The 15,711-nt window shown below is 37.8% G+C and overlaps 1 protein-coding gene across 4 annotated transcripts in view; it reads left to right on the forward strand.

The window, feature by feature from the left end:
- The first annotated feature begins 6,730 nt into the window (after positions 1–6,730).
- foxp4 (forkhead box P4) overlaps positions 6,731–15,711 on the forward strand; it is a 141,747-nt gene continuing 132,766 nt past the window's right edge. For 3 of the 4 annotated variants that reach the window (XM_067432291.1, XM_067432292.1, XM_067432293.1), the window contains exon 1: positions 6,732–7,270. The gene's annotated coding sequence lies outside the window, so the exon portion shown is untranslated. Of the gene's footprint in view, positions 7,271–15,711 lie in introns of all 4 variants that reach the window. The other variant, XM_067432294.1, reaches the window with a different exon arrangement.

The raw sequence follows: 15,711 nt of genomic DNA on the forward strand, positions 1-15,711 counted from the left end.
CTTAGGGTATGTTTGTAAACACTAATAATTAAATTTTTATTTTACAGTGTTTTTTTTTTTTTTTAACTACATTACTCCCATGTGGCAGTAAAAGCATTTTGAGCTTAATACCACAAATACAGTTTAGCATAAACACTCACTAAACTTTCTGCTCTACAACCAGGCAACGGCCTGTGTTATCATAACTAAGTTGGCCTGTGTGTGTGTGTGTGTGTGTGTGTGTGTGTGTGTGTGTGTGTGTGTGTGTGTGTGTGTGTGTGTGTGTGTGTGTGTGTGTGTGTGTGTGTGTGTGTGTGTGTGTAATTTCACCCCAAAAGACTTTAAAGAGTATCAAAAACTCAATCAACAGCACTTGTGGCATGATGTACCAAACATTTGTAAATACCACAAAAAAAAGCAAAATCTGCGTTACAGAAATGGAATATGAATGGAACAAGTCCATAAATGTTAAATGCTTACTTTATCAATATACAGCCAGAAGACGTAAACAATATGCACGTTAACATGATTTTAAGAACATCCTTCAATGTTTAAACTCAAATATTTAATTTCATTGAACTCAAAATTTTAGGGCAACCAAATAATATATATATATATATATATATATATATATATTAATTCAAGTATATATGGTTTAAAACAGGTCCTTCTCAAAAAGTTAGCATATGTGATACAAGTTCATTATTTTCCATAATGTAATGATAAAAATGAAATGTTCATTTATTTTAGATTCATTGCACACCAACAGAAATATTTCAGGTCTTTATTGTTTTAATACTGATGATTTTGGCATACAGCTCATGAAAACCCAAAATTCCTATCTCAAAAAAATAGCATATCACACTCTAAAAAATGCTGGGTTAAAAACAACCCAAGTTGGGTTGAAAATGCACTAACCCAACAATTGAGTTGTTTTAACCCAATGGTTGAGTTGTTTTAACCCAGTGGTTGGGTTAAATGTTGCTTAAGACAACCCAATTGCTGGGTAATTCCTGAGGCTTTTAAAAACTCCCAGCCTGGTTCATTACTCAAAACCGCAATCATGGGTAAGACTGCCGACCTGACTGCTGTCCAGAAGGCCATCATTGACACCCTCAAGAGAGAGAGGAGAGGGTAAGACACAGAAATACATTTCTGAAAAAATAGGCTGTTCCCAGAGTGCTGTCTCAAGGCACCTCAGTGGGAAATCTGTGGGAAGGAAAAAGTGTGGCAAAAAACGCTGCACAACGAGAAGAGGTGACCGGACCCTGAGGAAGATTGTGGAGAAGGACCGATTCCAGACCTTGGGGGACCTGCGGAAGCAGTGGACTGAGTCTGGAGTAGAAACATCCAGAGCCACCGTGCACAGGCGTGTGCAGGAAATGGGCTACAGGTGCCGCATTCCCCAGGTCAAGCCACTTTTGGGCTACAGAGAAGCAGCACTGGACTGTTGCTCAGTGGTCCAAAGTATTTTTTTCGGATGAAAGCAAATTTTGCATGTCATTCGGAAATCAAGGTGCCAGAGTCTGGAAGAAGACTGGGGAGAAGGAAATGCCAAAATGCCTGCAGTCCAGTGTCAAGTACCCACAGTCAGTGATGGTCTGGGGTGCCATGTCAGCTGCTGGTGTTGGTCCACTGTGTTTTATCAAGGGCAGGGTCAATGCAGCTAGCTATCAGGAGATTTTAGAGCACTTCATGCTTCCATCTGCTGAAAAGCTTTATGGAGATGAAGATTTCGTTTTTCATCACGACCTGGCACCTACTCACAGTGCCAAAACACCTGGTAAATGGTTTACTGACCATGGTATTACTGTGCTCAACTGGCCTGCCTACTCTCCTGACCTGAACCCCATAGAGAATCTGTGGGATATTGTGAAGAGAAAGTTGAGAGACACAAGACCCAACACTCTGGATGAGCTTAAGGCCGCTATCGAAGCATCCTGGGCCTCCATAACACCTCAGCAGTGCCACAGGCTGATCGCCTCCATGCCACGCCGCATTGAAGCAGTCATTAAGGATTTCCGACCAGGTATATTTTGGGTTTTCATGAGCTGTATGCCAAAATCATCAGTATTAAAACAATAAAAGACCTGAAATATTTCAGTTGGTGTGCAATGAATCTAAAATATAGGAAAGTTTAATTTTTATCAGTACATTATGGAAAATAATGAACTTTTATCACAGATGCTAATTTTTCGAGAAGGACCTGTATTATAAAATATTATTATTTTATATCTATATATTCATCTATAATTCAAGGATATGTTTAATATTATAAATTATAATAAATACATACACTTTACATTTATGTTTAAACATTTCTCAAAAAAAAAAAAAAAAAAAACCTTCAGTTGTAAGTGTCACTGTTATCCTTGATTTTAGCTTTTTTTTATTTTATTTTGGAAGCCAAAATTATGTTTGTGGCAATCAACATCATGCCACAATTGCTGTCGATTGAGCATAACTTGTGTTGTGTTAATATTCAATTAATGTTGTCTGTTTACAGAATAAACACGTATCAGATTGTGCAAGTTCAATACTAACTTGAACACTCCTTGTAAGCAACATCAACTTCTCTAGTGTGACTAAACACTTTTTTTTTGTTTTTAAGTCATTCTCTCTCTGAATAATGACATATTTCTCTTTAATTATGTGGGGGAAAAATGTTGTAGAACAGCCAATTCGTGTAGCCAATTATGTTTAATTTAATTACCTGTCGACTTTGATAATTATTACCCCTGATTAACCACAAAGCCTGCTCTTAAATGTTAATCGAAAGTGCTGGATGAAAGTGCTGAGGAGTTTTTATTTTTTCATTCATAAAAGAAAATGTTATTAGATTACAGTGACTAAGACACTCACCTTTGTCTTCGACTGTAATATGTCTGAAGGGCTGCATAGCTCTTTACTTGCAGTGTCCTTGCTTTAGTCCAGCAATGCCCTCATAGACCGTAATAGGCCGTTTTTACCAGCGTTGTTGGTCTTGTTTGCCGTCCCTAAGGACATTATGAGAGCACAAACAAGTAAACAAGCAGACAGACACGTGCAGATAGCATCACCGAATATCCTATCGCCTGGCGGGAGTGAGAAACCGAGTCTGAAAAATAACAAACAGACGAACGAGTAAACAAATAACATACAGTAAATAGATGTGTTGTTTTCCATGTCCCCAGGCTCTGGTGGTATTCCAGCAGGAGAGGAGAGAGGAAACACGAGTCCACTGTATACAACATGGCTCTTTTTATACTGTTTATTTAGTAGAAATGATGAAAATACAAACTAAATCCAGTACTTGGCCGTATGTGTGTGTCTGAGTATGCATGGGTGGTTCTCAGGGAGCGTAACAGTGTGCAGCCCTGATACTTCTGGACTTGATCCGCAGCTTTGATGTCAGCTTTGGGACTGATGAGGTAACAAACATCCAGATCTTTAGCCGAGTGAGAATTCACCCTCCTTGTGGTCATATGATGGCATGTCACAACAATACTAATCAAACTGGCTTACCGAGCCTGTGTGAACGGAAGTACAACTTTAATGGACTCATTAGGGCATTTTATTTAGAAGACATATTCCTTATCTCAGTGTATCTATGCTATGATGTACAAACAAGCTGTATAAGCAATGCAACATGAATATGATTAATGAAAGGACTAGGCAAATTTTGTTTAGGAGTGTGTTCACACTTGGTATGTTTGGTTTGATTAAAATGAACCGGGTTAATTGGAAGTGTGAACGCTGGTGCGGTTCGAATGAAAAAAGAACGGCACACGGACCAAAGACATGTAAACGAACCAAAAACAGGAAGATGAGACCCTACAGCATGTTCATTTTTCTTGTCATATTCGTGATCACGTTTGGTACAGGCACCAGAACTGTATTTCCTCACAGCAGGTCTTCGTTTGTGTGTGTGACGGAGGGATTCTGCCACTTTACGAGTTCTATTCATGTAGGCTACACACATACTGCGAGCACATTAAGCCCAGCACACACTCTAAAAAATGCTAGGTTAAAAACAACCCAAGTTGGGTTGAAAATGGACAAAGCGATTGGGTTGTTTAGAGCAAAAATATAACCCAACGGCTTCGTTAAAACAACCCAATTGCTGAGTAAGGTTTGTCCATTTTTTACCCAAAATGGGTTGTTTTTAACCTAGTATTTTTTTTTTTTTAGAGTGCACAGCATTGTTTTGGATGTTCGGTAAGTTCTGTCTCAAAATAGGCAATACGTCAAAAAAGCTGACCACACTGTTAAAATGTTGCTGCAATTAGTTATAACACTTTGTTGAGATAACTTAAATATTTAACTTAACTAAAGTTCACTAAACTTAATATTTTAAGTCAAGTACAAAAATACTTTTTTAAAGTTGAAACAACACATTATTCTTTTAATGTTGAATTTTAAGTTTTGATAATGAATCACAGCAATCAGGTTGTGAACTTATCCTTATGCCTTTAGGTTTCGTGTTAAAATGGCAATCTGAGTTCTAAGCAAACCAAGACAAAATGTTTTTTTATTTTTAGGTCTGGACAAAAGGAGCCAAGCGAACCGAACTAAATGTTTGAACACACATTCATTCGCTATTGATCCTCACTGAGTTTGTCTAAACTTTTGAACTGGAATCTATCTCTTCTATATCCAGCCGTGATCTTGTTTGCAGGTGTGTGTGCTTGTGAGAGGTGAACTGTATAGTTAGAGAGTCAGTCATCCTATGGGTTATTCGTGTAATCCTTCCATGAGTGCCTCATTAGCCTGTGATGGCCGATCCACAAGAGTGTTTAATCTTAACCCCGTGATGGTAAGCAGACCGAATCTCCTTCTGTCCGTCTTATGTATCTGATTTTGAGTTGAGCTCGGCAATGTGCATGAGGCAAAACAAGTTTCAGAAATCTGTGTTTGTGTATTTAAGCACACTAATCTGGTGGAGAACATTGCACAAACACACATTCAAAAATGGAATTAATTTTAGAATTTTCTTTTGTGCCTTTAAATATTAATCTTAGTTCTAAAGTGTTTTCATTTATAATCCGTGTGCAAACTTCCTTATCAGATTGATGATTAAACATGCAGTAGTGTCTTCAAAATGTTGATTGAACTACATTTTCCCAGTAAATCTAAAGCTGTAAATACTGTCTTAAAGTGCAATAAGGCTGCTTTTTTTTTTTGGACCAGAACTTGAGGTCCATACGGCAGGACATAGAAGTGAAGTCAGCATTGTTTTATGAGCCTATGAGCCGGCTGGCTTCATTTTAGGCCAGCATGGCTACATCTTGGGTTATTGATTTTTCTAATGAATATGTCTTGACTAATGGGGGTCGTATCCTATTGTCCAGTGGAGATGTGAATAATTTTTTTGATCGTTCAAGTAAAAGCCATTTTTTGCTGAGAGAAAGTTTCCAATAGCACTGACCATAAAATAAATCATTTTTTAACTTTTTTGATAAGATGACAGGTTACTGACAAAGCATCACTTTGACTATCCATTAAAAGTTGGAGTGATATTCATAAATCAACAACTTGCCTACATGCATGGTCCTTAATGTTTTCAAATATTAGGTTTAGTCTAATACTAGCACACCAATCAATTATACTATTTGTGTGTGTGTGTGTGTGTGTGTGTGTGTGTGTGTGTGTGTGTGTGTGTGTGTGTGTGTGTGTGTGTGTGTGTGTGTATATACACCGGTATAATGATTGTTTTAACCCAATTTTTTTAACCCAATTTTATATATATATATATATATATATATATATATATATATATATATATATATATATATATATATATATATATATATATATATATATATATATATATATAAAATTAACCCAACGGTTGGGTTAATTTTATATATATATATATATATATATATATATATATATATATATATATATATATATATATATATATATATATATATATATATATATATAAAATTAACCCAACGGTTGGGTTTGTCCATATTTGACCAGAAAATTGGGTTAAAACAATCATTATAGCGATATATATATATATATATATATATATATATATATATATATATATATATATATATATATATATATATATATATATATATATATATATATATATATATATATATATATACACACACTCTAAAAAGGGCTGGGTTAAAAACAACATAAGTAGGGTTGAAAATGGACTAACCCAGCAACTTGGTTGTTTTAACCCAGTGTTTTAACCCTGCATTTTGGTTTATTTAACCCAGCGGTTGGGTTAAATGTTTGCTTAAGACAACCCAATCGCTGGGTTAAAAGAACCTGGGTTAGTCCATTTTCAACCCTACTTGGGTTGTTTTTAACTCAGCATTTTTTAGAGTGTATGGTCTAAAAAAAAAAAAGGCTGGGTTGTTTTAACCCAATTTTCTGGTCAAATATGGACAAACTCAAACATTGGGTGAATTATGAACGTATCTACTTATCTAGCCTATATCGTTGATGAGGGTAATATAGATAACAATTAATAACACTTTTTATGGTGATTTTTATTTTTTATGATTAAATAATGACAAGCAGCAAGAACAGACTTGCTTCCTGAAGAGTACGAGGAATAAGGAAACTGTTCCCATGGTGAGTCTGTCCTTTGACTAACATCTGTTGCTCCTCGGCTGCCACAATGGCCAAACTAAACCAGCGATGCGCGCGCAGGTGAAGAGATCAGCGCCTGGAGCGCGCGAGCTTTTTATTGTGCTACACGCGGCGGCAGCGCAGAAGATGTGCGCGCGCGCCTGTTCTACACGTATTACGGTAGACCAAACTGTCCCTAACACATCGCCAACACAAGACACAAGCGGAGTAATTCAACACTGATTTCTCTGCGAATGAGCGAGGAACAGACGAGATGCCAAAAACTCCAGCGAGAAGCATTGTTGGGACTTTAGGAAAACTCACCGTGTGACTAACAGAGAGAAAGAGGGAAGACCTGAAGCGACGAGGAGGCGTAAAGAGCCGCGTGCTTGTTCTTCATGAACTTTGAGGAGCGCTGTGACCATGCAGCCTTTGAGCTAGTGCACGATTATTGTTTCCACTTATCACCCTACTGAGTGACCAGTCTGAGAGAGGAAGCCAGTAAAAAGGAAAAGGAAGACTAATAAAGACAGTTGTCGTTGAAAGTAATGGTCTGAAGACATCACTCATAGAACAGGATTTTTTTTTCTTTTTACGTTGCTCTTCTGAAGGTTTCTGGAATCTCTGGGACATTCACGAGAGCTGGAGCGACTCTTCCACATGGTCCAGCCGTAGAGTGAAAGTAGAGTTCTTCACAATATCCTAACAGGTTCATATCCACTTTTTTTACTTCTTCTTCTTTTTCTTTCTTTCTTTCTTGTTCTACTTTGCTCCTCGCTTCTTACGCGATTTTAACATGAAACGTTAGGCTATCCCTGATTTGAGTGCACGGACGCGTTATCTCACACACTTCTTCAGATCAAAAGAAAGAAATATCAGTGCATTTTTCTCAAATCTCAATGAATTAGACAAGGTAACGTTAACTTTTGTTTTTGTTACACTTTTAAACCGGAGACGAAAGCGTGTTGTTATTCTCCACGAGAATGAATAAGAGAGCCTACATTTTTTAATAAAACCAGTTAATAACTTGGCAGGGTTTTAGATAAAAATGAACCTCGATCGTGAATAAATAAAGTTTATTGGGCATGTGCAACTGCGTTTGAAAATATCGCATGCTCTGAAATCTGATCAAAACAACAACAAAATATTTTATTGACGGATCAGATAAAGTAATTTGGAATAAGTATATGTTCGTATGCATTTGATTTCTCTTGAAAGACCATAGCCTATGTTTCTTCTACAGAAATGTAGAAATCATATAGCCTATTGATTGGCCTTTGAAACTAAACTCTCCATATTTACAATTTAAGTTAACAAACAGCATCGAAATATGAACGCAAACTAAAACGTTAAATCACGACTACATGCACTTTTTTTCTTATTATTATCCGTGTAGCTGATTGTTTTTAACAGGCCCTCAACAAATCGTGATCTTATGCAAATAAAACACATGCATTCAGATTCATACGTTTTCATTTCTATTGGATACAACGTTAAGAAATAATAATTCATAATAATAATAATAAAAATTGAACTTGTTAAAATTATAGCATAAAGTGAAAAGAACAATAAATGAAACCTATTGAAGTTTTCTCGTTGTTTTAGTGTGTGTTATCGGTGTGTTACTGAGACAATGAGACATTAAAAATGTAAAGAATTTAATAAAATGAATATTAAAATAAGTTTAACCAGCATGTATTGATTATTATTATGCTACTTATAAATGAGTGTGATTTCAAATGCATCAATTACCGCGAGATACGTTGAGTAAGGGTTGTTTAAAAAAAATCAGATTTAAAAAAGATGAAAAATATTAACTTTGCACATCAAAAAGAAAATGTTGTAATAAAATATTTTTTAAATGGTCAGTTTTTGCCTCGCTTTTACGAATTAAAACACATATTGCTGACTAACCTCAGTGATGCAAAACTTAATTTCTTTATTTAAGGATTAATATTTACACAGATGCTTGAGCAAGATTAACTTTTTGTTTTATTTTTAATTCATATGTTTAATAGTTTCTTGTTCGTTTCATGATCAAATCAGTGCTGTTTGTTTCTCTCTCAAACACAACAGCAACACTAAAACAAAACAAGCTTCAATTTTAACCCATAGTCCCGGGCATTAAAAGTGAATCTGCAGAGGGAACTACAGCTCAGGAGTTGAACACTAGTAATTTGGACTATTTCTGTACTTGGTTTTTAACAATAAATTTCAATTAAGTCTTTTCCTACTAATGAAAAATAATATGCCTCATCCTTTTCATAATCTGTCAGTGTGTGTTCATCTCATGTTATTAAGGACTGATTGATGGAGCTTTTGACACAGTTAATTTAAATCTCAGAAAATATAAGTGAATGTTGTCTTAATTCACTGCTGGCATTTACAGCATAGTGCAAATTTTTATTAAATTACAAGATGAATTTTTTTTTGAACATTGAACGAGAATGATAAATGATTTACTTTGATGTCATAAAGTGTTTCTGATATTTTTATTTGGTTTAATTGTTTAATTATCTCATCTTCGTTTTTACTAACAACATAAACAGGCTTTTAAAATGTAATAGTTTATTTAATTTTATAAGACAAATCATTTTTCTTGTACTAAAACACTTTTGTCTTGTGTGCTCCTACAATGTGTTGTTTGATATATTGCCTCTTATGATGAACAGATTCCCTGCTAATTGAAATGTGACGTGTGTAAATGTAGATGAACACATGCATAAGGTGATGAATACAATTTCCATTTGATCTGCGTGTGTGTTAGATGAATAGAGTGATTGAATGATTTTATGTGCCTATGGAGGAAAAGGGATAATTCATGAAGTTGACAAAGAATATGGCATTTCGTTCAGGGAGGGCATGAAAATGGCAGTAAAGTGGGTAATTTAGTTATTTGCATGGCCGTCAAGCAGCTGCAGGCGGCGAAAGCTACACCTCAGCCGATAGTTTTAGCACTCTGTTTCTAACGGCAGATGCCAGGCTACCGTAGAGTTAAAGTTATAATTGATATATCACTTTTTCTGTGATAAGTGACTGTGTTTAATGTTGTTTTCCATGTTTATACAAACCTCACTTTCGGAGGTCTTTCAAATGCGCTATTTTGATGAATGTGTGGATTGCATGGCAGGCTGGTATTCAGCCCACTGTGGGTATTTTTCTGGGTAGAGAAGGTCAGGAATGTGTTTGTTTTGGACGTTGATATTGAGACTAACCTGATGCCAGGTGTACATTCAGGCATGTTGCTTTTTGATGCATATTTTAGGAACATTTGGTGATTGAAACTTTGTTTGAACAACCGGTTTCTTGCTAATGCAAATATATGTCGATGTGTGCTGTACAAAAAGCATTTAGTGCTTTGTGTCTCTATGTGTGTGTGTGTGTGTGTGTGCTCTTTTCAAATTCAGATGAGCTTTAGTGAAGTGATTTAGAGGTAAAGTTTTTCAATATCACGGGTGGTTTTAACACAAAGCACTCTTGTTCTCATGAAGCACTGTCCCTTAGACCCTCACATGGCATTTCCACCATTAAACTCTTTAACCGTTCCAAAAATAATGTTAGTTTTCACACAAGTGCATTTTTAGCTAAAGCATTTTGAAGAGCAATACATATCCATCTCTAAATGATTAGGATTATTTTTTGTCAACCACACTTTTGGCCACTTCTGCTCTCTGAAACATGTTTTGTGTGAAATGTGTCATGCCTACGTTCTCCCTTTCATATTTCAGCTGACCTCACGTGAAAGGTCAGGCTGTAATTTTTACACCCGTTTGCGTCTTTGAACGCACCAGCTCTGGCGATGACCAGCAGCAAGCACCAGCCGTAGATTAAACATGTGGTTTTAATTGAAGATGTTATTTGGTGGAACAGCGAGGCTGAGCATTTTTCAGTGTATGTGAATAATAAATTATGCACGTTTTTAGACAGTGAGGGCTGCTTTTATTACAACTCAGAGAGTGGTGTCATTTTCTCCTCAAACTCTGAACCATGAAAGAGGGAAAAAAGGAGCTAACTTATGACACTAAAGCAATTTCAGCATCTGCGAATTAAAAACCGAAAAGAAAAAAGTAACCAGAGTGACGGATGTTTTCCAGATGACAATGCTGATCTGATTAGTTGAGCTAGATATCGAAAAGGTCTGGCGTTAACTGTTTCAACTTTGAGAGAGACCAGACTGCGGCGCGGAAATGCCGTCTCGGCGATCCGTCAGCTGCTGAAGATGCTGCTGGACATTGTTTTCTTACGTGAATTTATTCCCAATGTGAACTTAATTCTCCACTTGAACTTTTAAGCACGGTTTCTCTTTGCTGTGACCTCAGTGGCACATTTTTTTTGTGTGTGTGCAGTTTTTTGGTTTTCGCGCACAAGGTTTCCTGTGTGGGGAGGCTTCACGCCGGGTTTCGGGAGAGTGCCAGGCTGTTATGAGGTGATGACTGTCTTAAAGAATGACCCTAGCGTTTGCTTAGAGAGAGGAAGGGCCCATTTCCGATGAGCTGGGGAAATGTGGTAGAAGGAAAAGCAGGGTGTTCACTGGACGGAAATGACAGTACTTGAGTCTGAGGCGTTGATCATTACTTCTCTATATCCATTAGCCGAGCACCTCAGGAGAGATTATTGGCAGCTCGCAGCTGCAGACGCGGATGGAAAGTGAACTAGTGCGCTGCATGATCGGTCACATGCTGGATACCTGCTTGAAAGAGTTGCAACTGGGCTTTTTTTTTTTTTGCCCAAAAGAGATTCAGGTACCTGTTGGTGTGATGAAGAACACTGTGTATTGATTACTGAAGCCTAGATGGTGTCTAAGGGAGGTTGCAAGCTGAAGTCATAAACTTGCTCCCTGTGGCCACCGAAGCTGCTTCTGCTAACTTTGCGTTCCAGCTGACAGCTGTATTTGTGTTATGGATTTTCTCTCAGTCCGCCATCTCCCCCCTCGAGCGTTCACCCCCTCCATGAAGGTCTTTATAATGCGACTCGCTGTATATTTTAAAAACCCCAGCGTAACGCTGACAAGCCATCATGTCCGTCAGAGAACGGCGGAGAGCAGCCGCATCCGTAAAGCTTTGGGAAAGAAGGGAGCAAACTTTCGGCACTGTCACAAAAGACGTGACTTGATGTCAGAGTGACATCTGCGGCTTGTTTGAATGCGTCTTAGTAAAGTTTTCCAGAGAAGCCCAGTTCTGTTTCACGCTTCTATCGCAGATAAAAATCCCACTCGTGACGCCAAATGCTAAGCTCTCAAAACAGCGATTGCGATTACTGAAAACTTCTGCCTAAACAGGAGAGGAGAAAACCTCAGACGTTTTATTCCTATCCACATTGCCCGGCTTTGTTTGGCGGCAACGGCGGGAGGAATTCCTGTCAGTGTTGCCGGCCGCAGTAAACCTTAGTCCGGGTTTAAAACTCTAATCCACCCCCAGCTGCCGAAGGTGCGAGCGGTTCGTTCCTGAGGGAGATTCTGGCGCTGCACTGTACGCTTGGATAAATCCCCCCTCCCCACTGTGTGACCATATAAGTAATAACCATATAAATGCATCTAATTTTCATTCGCTAATCCGTAAAGTAGCAGCGGGATGGAGAAGTGTTGGTCTCTTTTATGGTATTAGTAATGGGTAACAAGGGGATGCCTACTTAAGTTATTTGCATTTGAAACGGACGAACATGATACATCTTATGACAGAATTATCTTTTAACCATGTGTAAAACAAAATCTGATTTGTCTTTCCATTTTTGATCAACGCTTTCTTCTTCTCCTGTAGTTCCTACACAACTTTCTCAGACAGTTTGCATTTTCCTACAAGAAAATCACTTTTTTCAGAATGTATGTCCTGTTATAAATACCCAAATCCATGCGTTTCTTTGTATTGTGTACGGTCTTGTCTTTTTTTCTCTTCTCTGACGCTGCTGTGGTGAAGTGTCTTGTCTTGGTGGGGGGTGAGGAGTGCAAGAAGCGCAGCGCAACACAACACACTCGCACTGCAGGAAAAGCATGTTGTCTAGCGTTAACCATCACATGCCAAATAATACGAGGGCTTTCACACATGACGCAAAAACACAGGAAAAATCTCTTCAGGAAGCTTTTGTGTGTGGGTGTGTGTGTGTCTGTGTGTGTGAATGAATATGTATATAAAAACTTTTTAAATCTGTAAATATATTCATATTATTCAAAACTAGATGTTGGTCAAATTAATAGTTTTTAGCTTAATTGTATTTGTGTGATTTTTATATTTTAAAGATTTTTTACAATGGCTCAGGAGGGGCCGCAAGTTTTAAGATTTCAGAAAAATTAAGACAAAAAGGAAGGACTTCTGCTCTGTTTTAAATTGTGTGATGAATGCTGCTAACCGTTGCTTAGAGTTGCCTTTTGCTCTCGGCTGTGGTCTGTGAGCATTGTTGACCAGGGGACATCTGCCACTATATTATCCCCAGCTGTTATCTGAATAATTGTGTAGTAACCCCCCTTAACACACACACACACACACACACACACACACACACACACACACACACACTAACACACTCACAGACAGCCCCTCACTCTCCATTCATCGGAGCGCTAGCGGGAGAAGTCAGGGAGAGTATTTTCCTACAGAGGGGTCGCGGATGGAAGGAGGGGTGGATGGGTTAGGGGAGCCGGTCAGACTTCATACTGGTTGAGCTTTTCTTGCCGGTAGGTTGGGGCACGATGGGGCTCTGTACCGGTATGATGTCTGCCCTCGCGGTCACTGCCAGTCGGCTGACATCTGTAATGGGATTCTACATCCATACCCCCTCTTTCCTGGGAAATAACCCACTCACTAAACCTAGGATTAGCTCTCCTGTCCAGGGCTTTTCCACAGGAGTGAATAAGTTTTGTGCTTTGTTTTCTCACTCACACACACTTTTTAATTCACCCCACAGTCTTTTTTTCTTTGCATGGCCAAGAAAGGTGTGAACAAAGGTGCTTTGAAAATGTTAATTTATTTGTATTATAAAATTTCATTCACTTTTCCTTCACACTTATTTAATTTGAAGAGAACTAAATTATTTAATGCACTGTTTAGGACATATTACCACTTAAATTTAATTTTACAGTGTTAATGCAGCAGACAAAGATTTTTTATTTTATTTATTTGTAGGAAAGTATTTCAATGTTGCATGTATATAAAAGTGTGTGTGTGTGTGTGTGTGTGTGTGTGTGTGTGTGTGTGTGTGTGTGTGTGTGTGTGTGTGTGTGTGTGTGTGTGAAAAGAGAGATGCAAACCCTACAAGTCTATCGTCAGCATATATATAATATAAACTAAAATGGCAAGTTTACAAAAAGCTGATGTGTGTGTCTTGCACTACTATACTGTACTTTATAGCAGTGGTTTAATGGTTGTCGGCATCCACAGCCAACTATATTGTGATATTATTTGAACCAAGTTAGCTTTAGATAAATTAATTAGCCAATGAGCAATTTTTGAGCTATTTTCTGTTGATGTCCTCTTTGCATTTTCCATAGATGTGCCTCTTTTTGATAATCTTTATCCAGGTTTTCACACCCACATACCGAAAAGGCAAACAGCACTGGTCTGTTTTCAACTCTGATCACTTCATGACACCAGGGCGACTTGAAGTGGTGCGACCTCTCGAACTCATTCTTTCTTACCTCTCTCTTATTCCATATTCTTTAAATCTGTGTGTCGGAAGACATTTGTGCACAGACATCTTACCTTTTTCAAATTAATTAGTCTCCTGGCATCCTTGAACTCGCGTTGAAAGGGGACTGAATGCTTTAATTAAAAAAGGAATGATGGCCAAATTCATGTTCCTCTACACACATGCGCTTTTTTATGGGGAGGAATTGCATTGCTGTGATATTGGGATGACATGGCATTCTATGGTAATTTTTCACTTTCAATTTGAATTACCTTTCCTGACATGACCCATGCCCGGATTTTATTAAAGGAATCTACATGATAAAAGTTGCAGATAACTCCAGATAAAAAGGTGTTGTGACTGAATGCTTAATTTTGAAACCAGCATACCTAATCTTTACTTCATTTCTTTTCAATCAAGCGATCTTTTTTATCAGATAAAATGGTGAGCGAATGAAAGACTGAAGCCTCAGATGTAAACCTGTTCCCTGTATTAAAACCTGATTAAATTTGTTTAAAGAGTTTGCATGCCGCGTTTTATCACATTCAGACATTTCCATGCCTGTTTTTTTTTTGTTTTGAAAAAGGGTTGAGGAAGGACTTTTTCTTTTGTGATTATTTTAAGTGTTTGGTTGTCATAATTGTTGTTTTGGTTCATAGAAAAAAAATGAATTCAGTTCCTGCAGGCAGAAGAACAATTGAAGGAAAATGTTTTTGAAATCTCTAGATAAGAAGAAACAGAGCAATATGAACACTGTCCACAGGTAGGCTATTCTGCTCTATCATTTCAACTATGACAGCTTTTGCCTTTGTTTCTCCTCACCCTCAGATTTCTTGTGAAGAATTCACAATCTGTTAGTAATGGATAAAACACAAATGCAGTATTTCTTCAAGGACTAACACTTTATTTATTTTATTTGCTTTAAAGCAATCAGCTCCCAGCAAAACAAGGCTACAATACAAGTGCATAAAACAGTTAACACACTCTAAAGCCTGCTGATATCAAAAATATTTATTTAATTCTATTATATTGTGTGGATACATTTAAAAAAAAATCTCATTTAAAAATTTTTAACTGCCAGAGTCAAAGTGAAGGAGGAAATGATTACAGCGGCGAGTTATGGTGAACTTGACATCTCTGACGAGTCAGTTTCTTTACGAGGCTTTGTGCTGGGCGTTTGTAAAAAATCTGGCCGGAGAGAAGTTTCCAGAAATCCTCGGTCGCAGCACATCTCCTGGGTGCTATTAGGCTGAGACGTCTGCATGTGCGAACCTCCACCGTCCCTCCCGGTAACGCTCCGCGGTTTAGAGCAATCACTTTCCGCACACCAGCTTGCCATGGCTAATTTCAAAAACACAGCCGAGGCTTGTCCCTCACGACACCCCCCCCCCCCCCCCCCCCCATGCAAAAAAAAAAAAATCCCACAGAAGAAAAAGCGGTGCAAAATAAAGTCTAAACCCTCTAGGCGATGTGAATTTGGATTTAGGTTCACTTTGGTTTCTGTTTTGAAAACTGGTTCGAACCTGTTCATAA

The sequence above is a fragment of the Pseudorasbora parva genome, chromosome 22 (genome assembly GCF_024679245.1).
Source record: "Pseudorasbora parva isolate DD20220531a chromosome 22, ASM2467924v1, whole genome shotgun sequence".
Classification (NCBI taxonomy): Eukaryota; Metazoa; Chordata; class Actinopteri; order Cypriniformes; family Gobionidae; genus Pseudorasbora; species Pseudorasbora parva.